Genomic DNA, 9,702 nt, shown 5'->3' with positions numbered 1-9,702 from the left:
TCTGGCCCTTCTTGGCTGTGCCGAACCATTTTTCTGCCTGGTCTGCCTAAGAAAGGGCTTAGGAGAGCTAGGAGGGGACATGAGAAGTCCTTAGAGGGTCAGATAAAAGAAAACCCCAAGGCTTTATACTCTTATTTGAGAAATAAAAGAATGACCAGGATGAGATTAGGGCCAGTCAAGGATAGTAGTGGGAGCTTGTGCATGGAGTCAGAAGAGATAGGAGAGGCGTTGAATGAATACTTTTCTTCAGTGTTCGCTAAGGAGAGGGGCCATGTTTTTGAGGAGGAGTGCGAGGTACAGGCTGATAGGATGGAGGAGGTAGATGTTCTGAGGGAAGATGTATTAGCAATTTTGAAAGTCCCCTGGGCCAGATGGGATACATCCTAGGATACTTTGGGAGGCAAGGGATGAGATTGCGGAGCCTTTAGCTTTGATCTTTGGGTCCTCACTGTCCATGGGAATTGTGCCAGAGGACTGGAGAGTGGCAAATGTTGTTCCTCTTTTCAAGAAAAGAAATAAGAATGACCCTGGTAATTATAGGCCAGTTAGTCTTACTTCGGTGGTCGGTAAGTTAATGGAAAGGGTCCTGAGAGATGGGATTTATGACCATTTGGAAAGATTCAGTTTAATCCGGGATAGTCAGCACGGTTTCATGAGAGGTAAGTCCTGCCTCACAAATTTGATTGAATTCTTTGAGGAGGTAACTAAGTGTGTGGATGAAGGTAGAGCAGTTGATGTCGTATACATGGATTTTAGGAAGGCGTTTGATAAGGTTCCCCATGGTAGCCTCATGAAGAAGATGAGGAGGTGTGGGATAGAAGGAAATTTGGCCAATTGGAGAAGTAACTGGCTGTATCATAGAAGACAGAAGGTGGTGGTGGAGGGAAAATTTTCAGACTGGAGGCCAGTTACCAGCGGTGTACCACAGGGGTCAGTGCTGGGTCCTCTGCCATTTGTGATTTTTATCAACGACTTGGAAGAGGGGGCTGAAGGGTGAGTTAGTAAATTTGCTGACGACACCAAGATTGGTGGAGTCGTGGATGAGGTGGAGGGCTCTTGCAGGCTGCAAAGAGACATTGATAGGATGCAGAGCTGGGCCGAAAAGTGGCAGATAGAGTACAACCTTGATAAGTGCGAGGTGATTCATTTTGGTAGGACAAACGTGAATACGGATTACAGAGTCAACGGCAGCGTTCTGAGGAATGTGGAGGAACAGAGAGCTCTTGGGGTTCATATCCACAGATCTCTGAAGGTTGCCACTCAAGTGGATACAGCCATGAAGAAGGCTTATAGTATGTTAGCGTTTGTTAACAGGGGGTTTGAGTTTAAGAGCCGTGGGGTTATGCTGCAACTATACCGGATGTTGGTGAGACCACATTTGGAATATTGTGTTTAGTTCTGATCACCTCATTATCGGAAGGATGTGGAAGCATTGGAGAGAGTGCAGAGGAATTTACGAGGATGCTGCCTGGTTTGGAGGGTAGGCCTTATGAGGAAAGGTTGAAGGAGCTGGGGCTTTTCTCTTTCGAACAGAGGAGGATGAGAGGCGACTTAATAGAGGTTTATGAGATGATGAGAGGGATAGATGGAGTGGACGTGTAGAGATTATTTCCTCGGGTGGATGTAGCTGTTACTAGGGGGCATAGCTATAAGATTCATGGTGGGAGATATAGGAGGGATGTCCGAGGTAGATTCTTCACCCAGAGAGTGGTTGGGGTGTGGAATAGACCGCCTAATGTGATAGTGGAGTCAGACACTTTAGGAACTTTCAAATGGTTATTGGATAAACACATGGAGCACACCAGAATTATAGGGAGGGGATAGCTTGATCTTGGGATTGGACATAGCTCGGCACAACATTGAGGGCCGAAGGGCCTGTACTGTGCTGTACTGTTCTACGTTCCTTGGGAGCTCATTGTTCCTTGGGAGCACTGAAGAGAGGCAGCGATTTGTGAGAGGAGAGCTTGGGGGTAAGTTAAAGCGGTTTTTAAAACTAACTTTGCTAGTCTTTTTTTCTTTAAATTTTATACCGGAAACTGCAAGGAGTTTGCAAAGACACTTGGGTAGTTTTTTTTCCCTTACCCTAAATTGGAACGGTGAGGAATCCCAATACTCTACACAGGTAGAGTATCCCACCCTCCCACCTCCTCTAACCTAAAAGAGAGAGACAGAGAGAGAGAGAGAGAGAGAGAGAGAGAGAGGGGCTCTGAGTGAGAACAGGTAAGTTTGTTTTTGTTTTTTTTGTGTGAGCTGTAAGGGCTTTGGCTCACAGGGCCTAAGCGAAAAGGGTGAGGCAAGGTAAGTTTTTAAGTTTTTATTACTTTTTTCTCTGTATTTCTAAAAAGGACAAGTATGAGTGTGAGGCCAGTATGTTGTTGCCAATGCAATATGTGGGAGGTCCTGGAGGCTCCTGGTCTCCCAGATGTCCATATCTGTGCTGGGTGTGTGGAGCTGCAGTCCCTAAGGGACCAGGTTAAGGAACTGGAACTGCAGCTCGAGGACCTTCGTCTCATTAGAGAGAATGAGGAGGTAATTGACAGGAGCTACCGGCAGGTGGTCACACCGGGGCAACGGGAGGAAGGCACGTGGGTAACTGTTAGGAAGAGGAAAGCTCACGTGATGGAGAGCTCACCGGTGGATGTCCCTCTTCAAAATAAGTACTCCTGCCTGAGTACTGCTGGGGGGGGACAGCTCACCTGGGGGAGGAAGCGGTGGCCAGGTCTCTGGAGCTGAGCCTGACCCAGTACTCCAAAAAAGTAAGAAAAAGAGCAGCAAGGCAGTGTTAATAGGGGACTCCATAGTGAGGGGATCAGACAGGCGTTTTTGCGGATGCAGACAGGAGTCGCGGATGGTGATTTGCCTCCCTGGAGCTGGGATCCGGGATGTCTCTGGACGTGTCCCAGACATCCTGAAAGGGGAGGGTGAGGAGCCGGAGGTCGTGGTTCACTTAGGTACGCTGACATAGGCAGGAAGAGGGAAGCGGTCATGAAAAGGGATTATAGGGAATTAGATAGACAGCTGAGAAAGAGGAACGCGAAGGTAGTAATCTCAGGATTGCTGCCTGCGCCGCGGGAGAGTGAGAGCAGGAATGGAATGAGGTGGAGGGTGAATGCGTGGCTGAGGGACTGGAGCAGGAGGCAGGGATTCCGGTTCCTGGATCATTGGGACCTCTTTAGGGGCAGGTGTGACCTGTTCAGTAAAGACGGGTGGCACTTGAATCCCAGGGGGACCAATATCTTGGCGGGAAGACTGGCTAGGGCTACTGGGGGGACTTTAAACTAGAAAGGTTGGGGGGAGGGAATAGAGATGAGGAGACTGAGAGCGAGGAGGTTAGCTCCCAGGTAGGGAAGGACTGTAGACAGTATGAGAGGGAGGTTAGACGGTGATGGAGAAGGGAAGCGCCCAGACCGAGGGGCTGAGGTGTGTCTGTTTTAACGCCAGGGGTGTAGTAAATAAGGTAGATGAGCTTAGGGTGTGGATTGCAGCTTGGGAATGTGATGTGCTGGCCATTACGGAGACTTGGATGTCTCAGGGACAGGACTGGGTACTTCAGGTGCCAGGATTCAGATGCTTCAGGAAGGACAGGGAGGGAGGCAAAAGAGGTGGTGGAGTGGCACTGTTGATCAGGGACAGTGTCATGGCTGCAGAGAAGGAGGATGCCGTCTACGGAGTCTCTGTGGGTGGAAGTTAGGAACAGCAAGGGGTTGATAACTTTGCTGGGTGTTTTCTATAGGCTGCCGAATAGTGACAGGGAAGTTGAGGTGCAGATAGGGAAACAGATCCTAGAGAGATGTAGTAATAACAGAGTTGTCGTGATGGGAGAATTTAATTTCCCAAACATCGACTGGAATATCCCAAGGGTAAGGGATTTGGATGGGGAGGAGTTTGTTAGGTGTGTTCAGGAGGGTTTCCTGACACAGTACGTGGATAAACCTACGAGAGGAGAGGCTGTACTTGACCTGGTGCTGGCTAATGAACCAGGACAGGTGTCAGGTCTCTTGGTAGGAGAGCATCTTGGGAATGGTGATCATAATTCTATCTCCTTTACGCTAGCATTGGAAAGAGATAGGATCAGGCAGGCTAGGAAGGTGTTTGTCTGGAGTAAGGGGAAATATGAAGACATCAGGCAGAAAATTGGACGAGTAAACTGGAAGGAGGCGTTCTTGGGGAAAAGTACAGAAGGAAGGTGTCGGATTTTCAAGGAATGTTTGACTGGAGCTCTGCACGATAACGTTCCAATAAGACAAGGAGGTTTTGGTAGGTCATGGGAACCATGGTGCACGAAGGCTGTGATGAAGAGAGCATCTCGGGGATGGCGATCATAATTCTATCTCCTTTATGCTAGCATTGGAAAGAGATAGGATCAGGCAGGCTAGGAAGGAGTTTGTCTGGGGTAAGGGGAAATATGAAGACATCAGGCAGAAAATTGGACGAATAAACTGGAAGGAGGCGTTCTTGGGGAAAAATACAGAAGGAAGGTGTCGGATTTTCAAGGAATGTTTGACTGGAGCTCTGCACGATAACGTTCCAATAAGACAAGGAGGTTTTGGTAGGTCATGGGAACCATGGTGCACGAAGGCTGTGATGAACCTAGTCAGGAAGAAAAGAAAGGTGTACAGAAGGTTCAGGGAGCTAGGAGATGTTAAGGTCTAGAGGAGTATAAGGCTTGTAAAAAGGAGCTTAAAAAGGAAATTAGGAGAGCCAGAAGGGGTTATGAGAAGGACTTGGCAGGTAAGATTAAGGAGAATCCCAAGGTGCTCTACAAATATGTGAAGGGTAAAAGGATGAGAAGTGAAGGGATTGGACCTATAAAAGGTGAAGGGGGAAAAGTCTGTGTGGAACCGGAAGAAATGGCAGAGGTGCTTAATGAGTACTTTGCCTCGGTATTCACGGTGGAAACTGATCTGGGAAGTTGTACTCCAGGTTTGCGGCAGACTGAAAAGATTGAGTATGTGGATGTTAAGAAAGAGGATGTGTTGGCACTTTTAAATTCTATCAACATATAGAACATAGAACACTACAGCACAAACAGACCCTTCGGCCCAGAAGTTGCGCCGATCATATCCATACCTATCAAGCCACAGAACTATCTGTAACTCCCAATGCCATTAGATCCCATCTACTCATCCAGAAGTTTTTTAAAAGACCCCAGCGAGTTCACCTCCACCACCACTGACGGCAGCCGATTCCACTCACTCACCACCCTCTGAGTGAAAAACTTACCCCTAACATCTCCTCTGTACTTGTTTCCCAGCACCTTAAACCTGTGTCCTCTCGTAGCGACCATTTCAGCCCTGGGAAATAGCCTCTGAGAATCCACTCTATCTATTACTGTCAACATTTTATAAACCTCTATCAGGTTGCCTCTCAACCTTCATCTCTCCAGGGAAAAGAGACCGAGCTCCCTCAACCTATCTTCATAAGGCATGCCTCCTAATCCAGGCAACATCCTTGTAAATCTCCTCTGCACCCTCTCATAAGAACATAAGAAATAGGAGCAGGAGTAGGCCATCCAGCCCTTCGAGCCTGCCCCGCCATTCAATAAGATCATGGCTGATCTGTCGTGGCTCAGTTCCACATTCCCGCCCTCTCCCCATAACCCTTAATCCCCTCGCTTATCAAAAACCCATCAACCCGCATCTTAAAAATATTTAGCGAGGCAGCCTCCACCACCTCAACGGGCAGAGAATTCCAGAGATTCACCACCCTTTGTGTGAAGAAGTTCCTCCTCAACTCCGTTCTAAACCGACCCCCCCTTTATCTTGAGGCTGTGCCCCATAGTCCTGCTGTCCTTTCTGAGCGGGAAGAGCCTCTCCACCTCTATCCTATCCATCCCATTCATCATCTTATACGTCTCAATGAGATCTCCCCTCATTCTTCTAAACTCTAACGAGTACAAGCCTAGTTTATTCAGCCTCTCCTCATAGCTCAACCCCCTCAACTCCGGTATCAGCCTAGTAAACCTCTTCTGCACTCCCTCCAAGGCCAAAATATCCTTGCGTAAGTACGGCGACCAAAACTGCACACAGTACTCCAGCTGCGGCCTCACCAATGCCCTATACAGCCGCAGCAAGACCTCCCTACTTTTATATTCAATCCCCCTCACTATGAAGGCCAGCATCCCATTCGCCTTCCTGACCACCTGCTGCACCTGCAAGCTGGGTTTTTGCGACTCATGCACAAGGACCCCGAGGTCCCTCTGCACCGTCGCCTGCTGCAGTTTTTCGCCACGTAAGTAATAGTCCTTCCTATCATTATTCCTACCAAAGTGGACCACGTCACACTTGCCAACATTAAATTCCATTTGCCAGTTCCTGGCCCATTCGCACAGCCTATCTAGATCCTTCTGCAGACTCTCCACACCCTCCGCGCAATTTGCCGTTCCACCAATCTTGGTGTCATCAGCAAATTTCGACACCATACACTCGGTTCCCTCCTCCAGATCATCTACATAAATGGTGAACAGCTGAGGCCCCAGCACCAACCCCTGGGGCACTCCACTAGTCACCATCCGCCAATCCGAATAGCACCCATTAACCCCCACTCTCTGCCTCCTATTTGACAACCAATCCCCTATCCACGCTAACACCCTACCCCCAACTCCATGTCCCCTGACCTTCTGCAATAACCTCTTGTGAGGTACCTTGTCAAACGCCTTCTGAAAATCAAGAAAGACCACATCCACCGGCTCTCCTCTATCCACCGCCCTGGACACATCCTCATAGAACTCCAATAAATTTGTCAGACACGACTTCCCCTTAACGAAACCGTGCTGCGTCTGCTCTATCAAGCAATTCCCCTCAAGATGCCTCGCTATTTCCTCCTTGATGACGGATTCTAACATTTTACCTACAACAGACGTTGAACTAACCGGCCTATAATTCCCCGCCTTTTGCCTGCCACCCTTCTTAAACAACGGCGTAACATTAGCCGCTTTCCAATCTTTCGGCAGTTCCCCGGAATCCAGCGACGTTTGGAAAATAACCACCAAGGCATCCACTATCACCTCCGCCATTTCTTTCAGAACCCTCGGATGCATTCCATCCGGTCCTGGGGACTTGTCCACAATCAGTCCCTCCGGTCTGTCGAGCACCGCCTCTCTAGTAACAATAATGTCATCGAGACCCTCCAGTCCTACCACCTTTCCATCGCTAACACCCAGCAAATTATTCACGTCCTCCTCCGTGAAGACCAAAACAAAGAAGTTATTCAAGACCTCAGCCATTTCCCCATCCCCTACCACTAAGTCCCCCCTCTCATCCTCTAAGGGTCCAACGTTCACCCTGGCCAGCCTCTTCCTTTTTATATATTTATAAAAACTCTTGCTATCCTTTTTTATATTAAGCACTAGCCCAGCTTCATAGTTTCTCCTACCCTTCTTTATCAACTTCTTTGTCAATCTTTGTTGACATTTAAACCTCTCCCAATCCTCTTCTCGCCCACTACTCTTAGCTACTCTAAACGCCTCCACTTTTAATTTAACACTTTCCTTCACCTCCTTCGTTATCCATGGCTTATTACCTCTCCTCCTACAGTCCTTTTTAACCATTGGAATAAATTTCTGCTGAGCACCAAGAAAGATCTCCTTAAAGATCCTCCACTGCTCCTCAGCAGACCTACCTTCCAACGTGCTCCCCCAGTCAACATTCGTCAATTCTTCTCTCATCCTACCGTACTCCCCTCTGTTCAAACAAAGGACGCGTGTCCGGGAACCCACTTTCTCCTCCTCCATCTGCACCAGAAACTCCACCATACAATGATCACTCTCCCCAAGAGGATCCTTCACCGCAAGGTCCCTAATTCTACCCGCCTCATTACATAACACCAGATCCAAGATAGCTCGCTCCCTTGTCGGCTCCAACACACACTGTTCAAGGAAACTATCCCGGCAGCATTCCAAGAACTCCTCCTCGAGCCCACCGCGTCCAACATGGGTCGACCAATCTATATGTAGACTGAAATCCCCCATAACTACTGCCGTCCCATTCCTGCACGCCGCACTTATTTGCACATTAACAGCCCGCCCCACCTCCAGATCATTATTCGGGGGCCTATAGACGACACCCACCAGCGTCTTCCTCCCTTTGCTGTTCCTAATCTCCACCCACAACGATTCCACGTTCTGCTCTTTGGTTCCAATATCATCCCTTACTACCACCCTGATGCTATCCTTAATCAGCAGAACTACGCCCCCCCGCCTTTTTCCTCCCGCCTATCCTTCCTAAACACTTGATACCCCTGGACATTCAGCTCCCAGTCCCTGTCACCTTGCAGCCACGTCTCTGTAATGGCCACCAGATCATATCCATTTGTGCTGATCTGCGCCACCAGCTCATCCACTTTATTCCGAATGCTTCGTGCATTCAGATAAAGTGCCTTCATCCCAGCCTTCACCTGGACCCTATTTGCCAGAACGCCACTAACCATACTCAATAGCTTCCACATCCTTCCTGTAGTGAGGCGACCAGAACTCCATGTGGGGTCTGACAAGGGTCCTATAAAGTTGCAGCATTACCTCCTGACTCCTAACCTCAATCCCTCAATTAATGAAGGCCAGTACACCATACGCCTTCTTGACCACATCCTCTACCTGCGAGGCCGATTTAAGAGTCCTATGGACCTGGACCCCAAGATCCTTTTGCTCTTCAACCCAGCTAAGACTCCTACCCTTGATATTGTACTCCTTCATCCCATTGGTCCTGCCAAAATGGACCACCACACATTTATCCGCGTTGAAGTCCATCTGCCACTTTTCCGCCCAGTCTTGCATCCTATCTATGTCACGCTGCAACTTCTGACATCCCACCAACCTTCGTACCGTCGGTGAACTTACGAACCCATCCCTCCACTTCCTCATCCAGGTCATTTATGAAAATGACAAACAGCAAGGGTGCTAGAAAAGATCCCTGGGGCATTCCACTGGTGACTGACCTATCAATATAGACGTATCAAGATAGATAAGTCACCAGGACTGGATGGGATGTACCCCAGGTTACTGTGGGAGGTGAGGGAAGTGATTGCAGAGCCCTTGGCTATGATCTTTGCATCGTCGATGGAGATGGGAGAGGTTCCGGAGGATTGCGGATGAGGTTCCTATTTTCAAGAAAGGGAACAGAGATAGCCCGGGAAATTACCGAACAGTGAGTCTGATCTCAGTGATTGGTAAGTTGATGGAGAGGATTCTGGGGGACAAGATTTATGAGCATTTAGAGAAGTTTAGAATGATCAGGAATAGTCAGCACGGCTTTGTCAAGGGCAGGTCGTGCCTTAAGAGCCTAGCTGAGTTCTTTGAAAATGTGACTGAACATATTGATGAAGGAAGAGCGGTGGATGTGGTGTACATGGACTTCAGCAAGGCGTTTGATAAGGTCCCCCATGCAAGACTTCTTGAGAAGGTGAGAGGGCATGGGATCCAAGGGGCTTTGGCCTTGTGGATCCAGAACTGGCTTGCCTGCAGAAGGCAGAGAGTAGTTGTGGATGGGTCTTTTTCTGCATGGAGGTTGGTCACCAGCGGAGTGCCCCAGGGATCTGTTCCAGGACCCTTGCTGTTTGTCATTTTCATAAATGACCGGGATGAGTAAGTGGAGGGATGGGTTAGTAAGTTCGCCGACGACACGAAGGTTGGTGGTGTTGTGGATAGTCTGGAGGGATGTCAGAAGTTGCAGAGTGACATAGATAGGATGCAAGACTGGGCAGAGAACT

General features: G+C 48.7%; 1 protein-coding gene across 3 annotated transcripts in view; it reads right to left on the bottom strand.

Annotated features, from left to right (window-relative positions):
* The window catches only part of sh3pxd2aa (SH3 and PX domains 2Aa), a 610,480-nt gene that overhangs the window by 12,754 nt on the left and 588,024 nt on the right, over positions 1–9,702 (bottom strand). The gene's annotated exons all lie outside the window — the stretch shown is intronic.

Source organism: Carcharhinus amblyrhynchos, chromosome 17 (genome assembly GCF_965287045.1).
Source record: "Carcharhinus amblyrhynchos chromosome 17, sCarAmb.v2.hapA, whole genome shotgun sequence".
Taxonomy (NCBI): domain Eukaryota; kingdom Metazoa; phylum Chordata; class Chondrichthyes; order Carcharhiniformes; family Carcharhinidae; genus Carcharhinus; species Carcharhinus amblyrhynchos.
The sequence above is the reverse complement of the archived record's forward strand: the minus strand, read 5'-3'. Positions and strand labels throughout refer to the sequence as shown.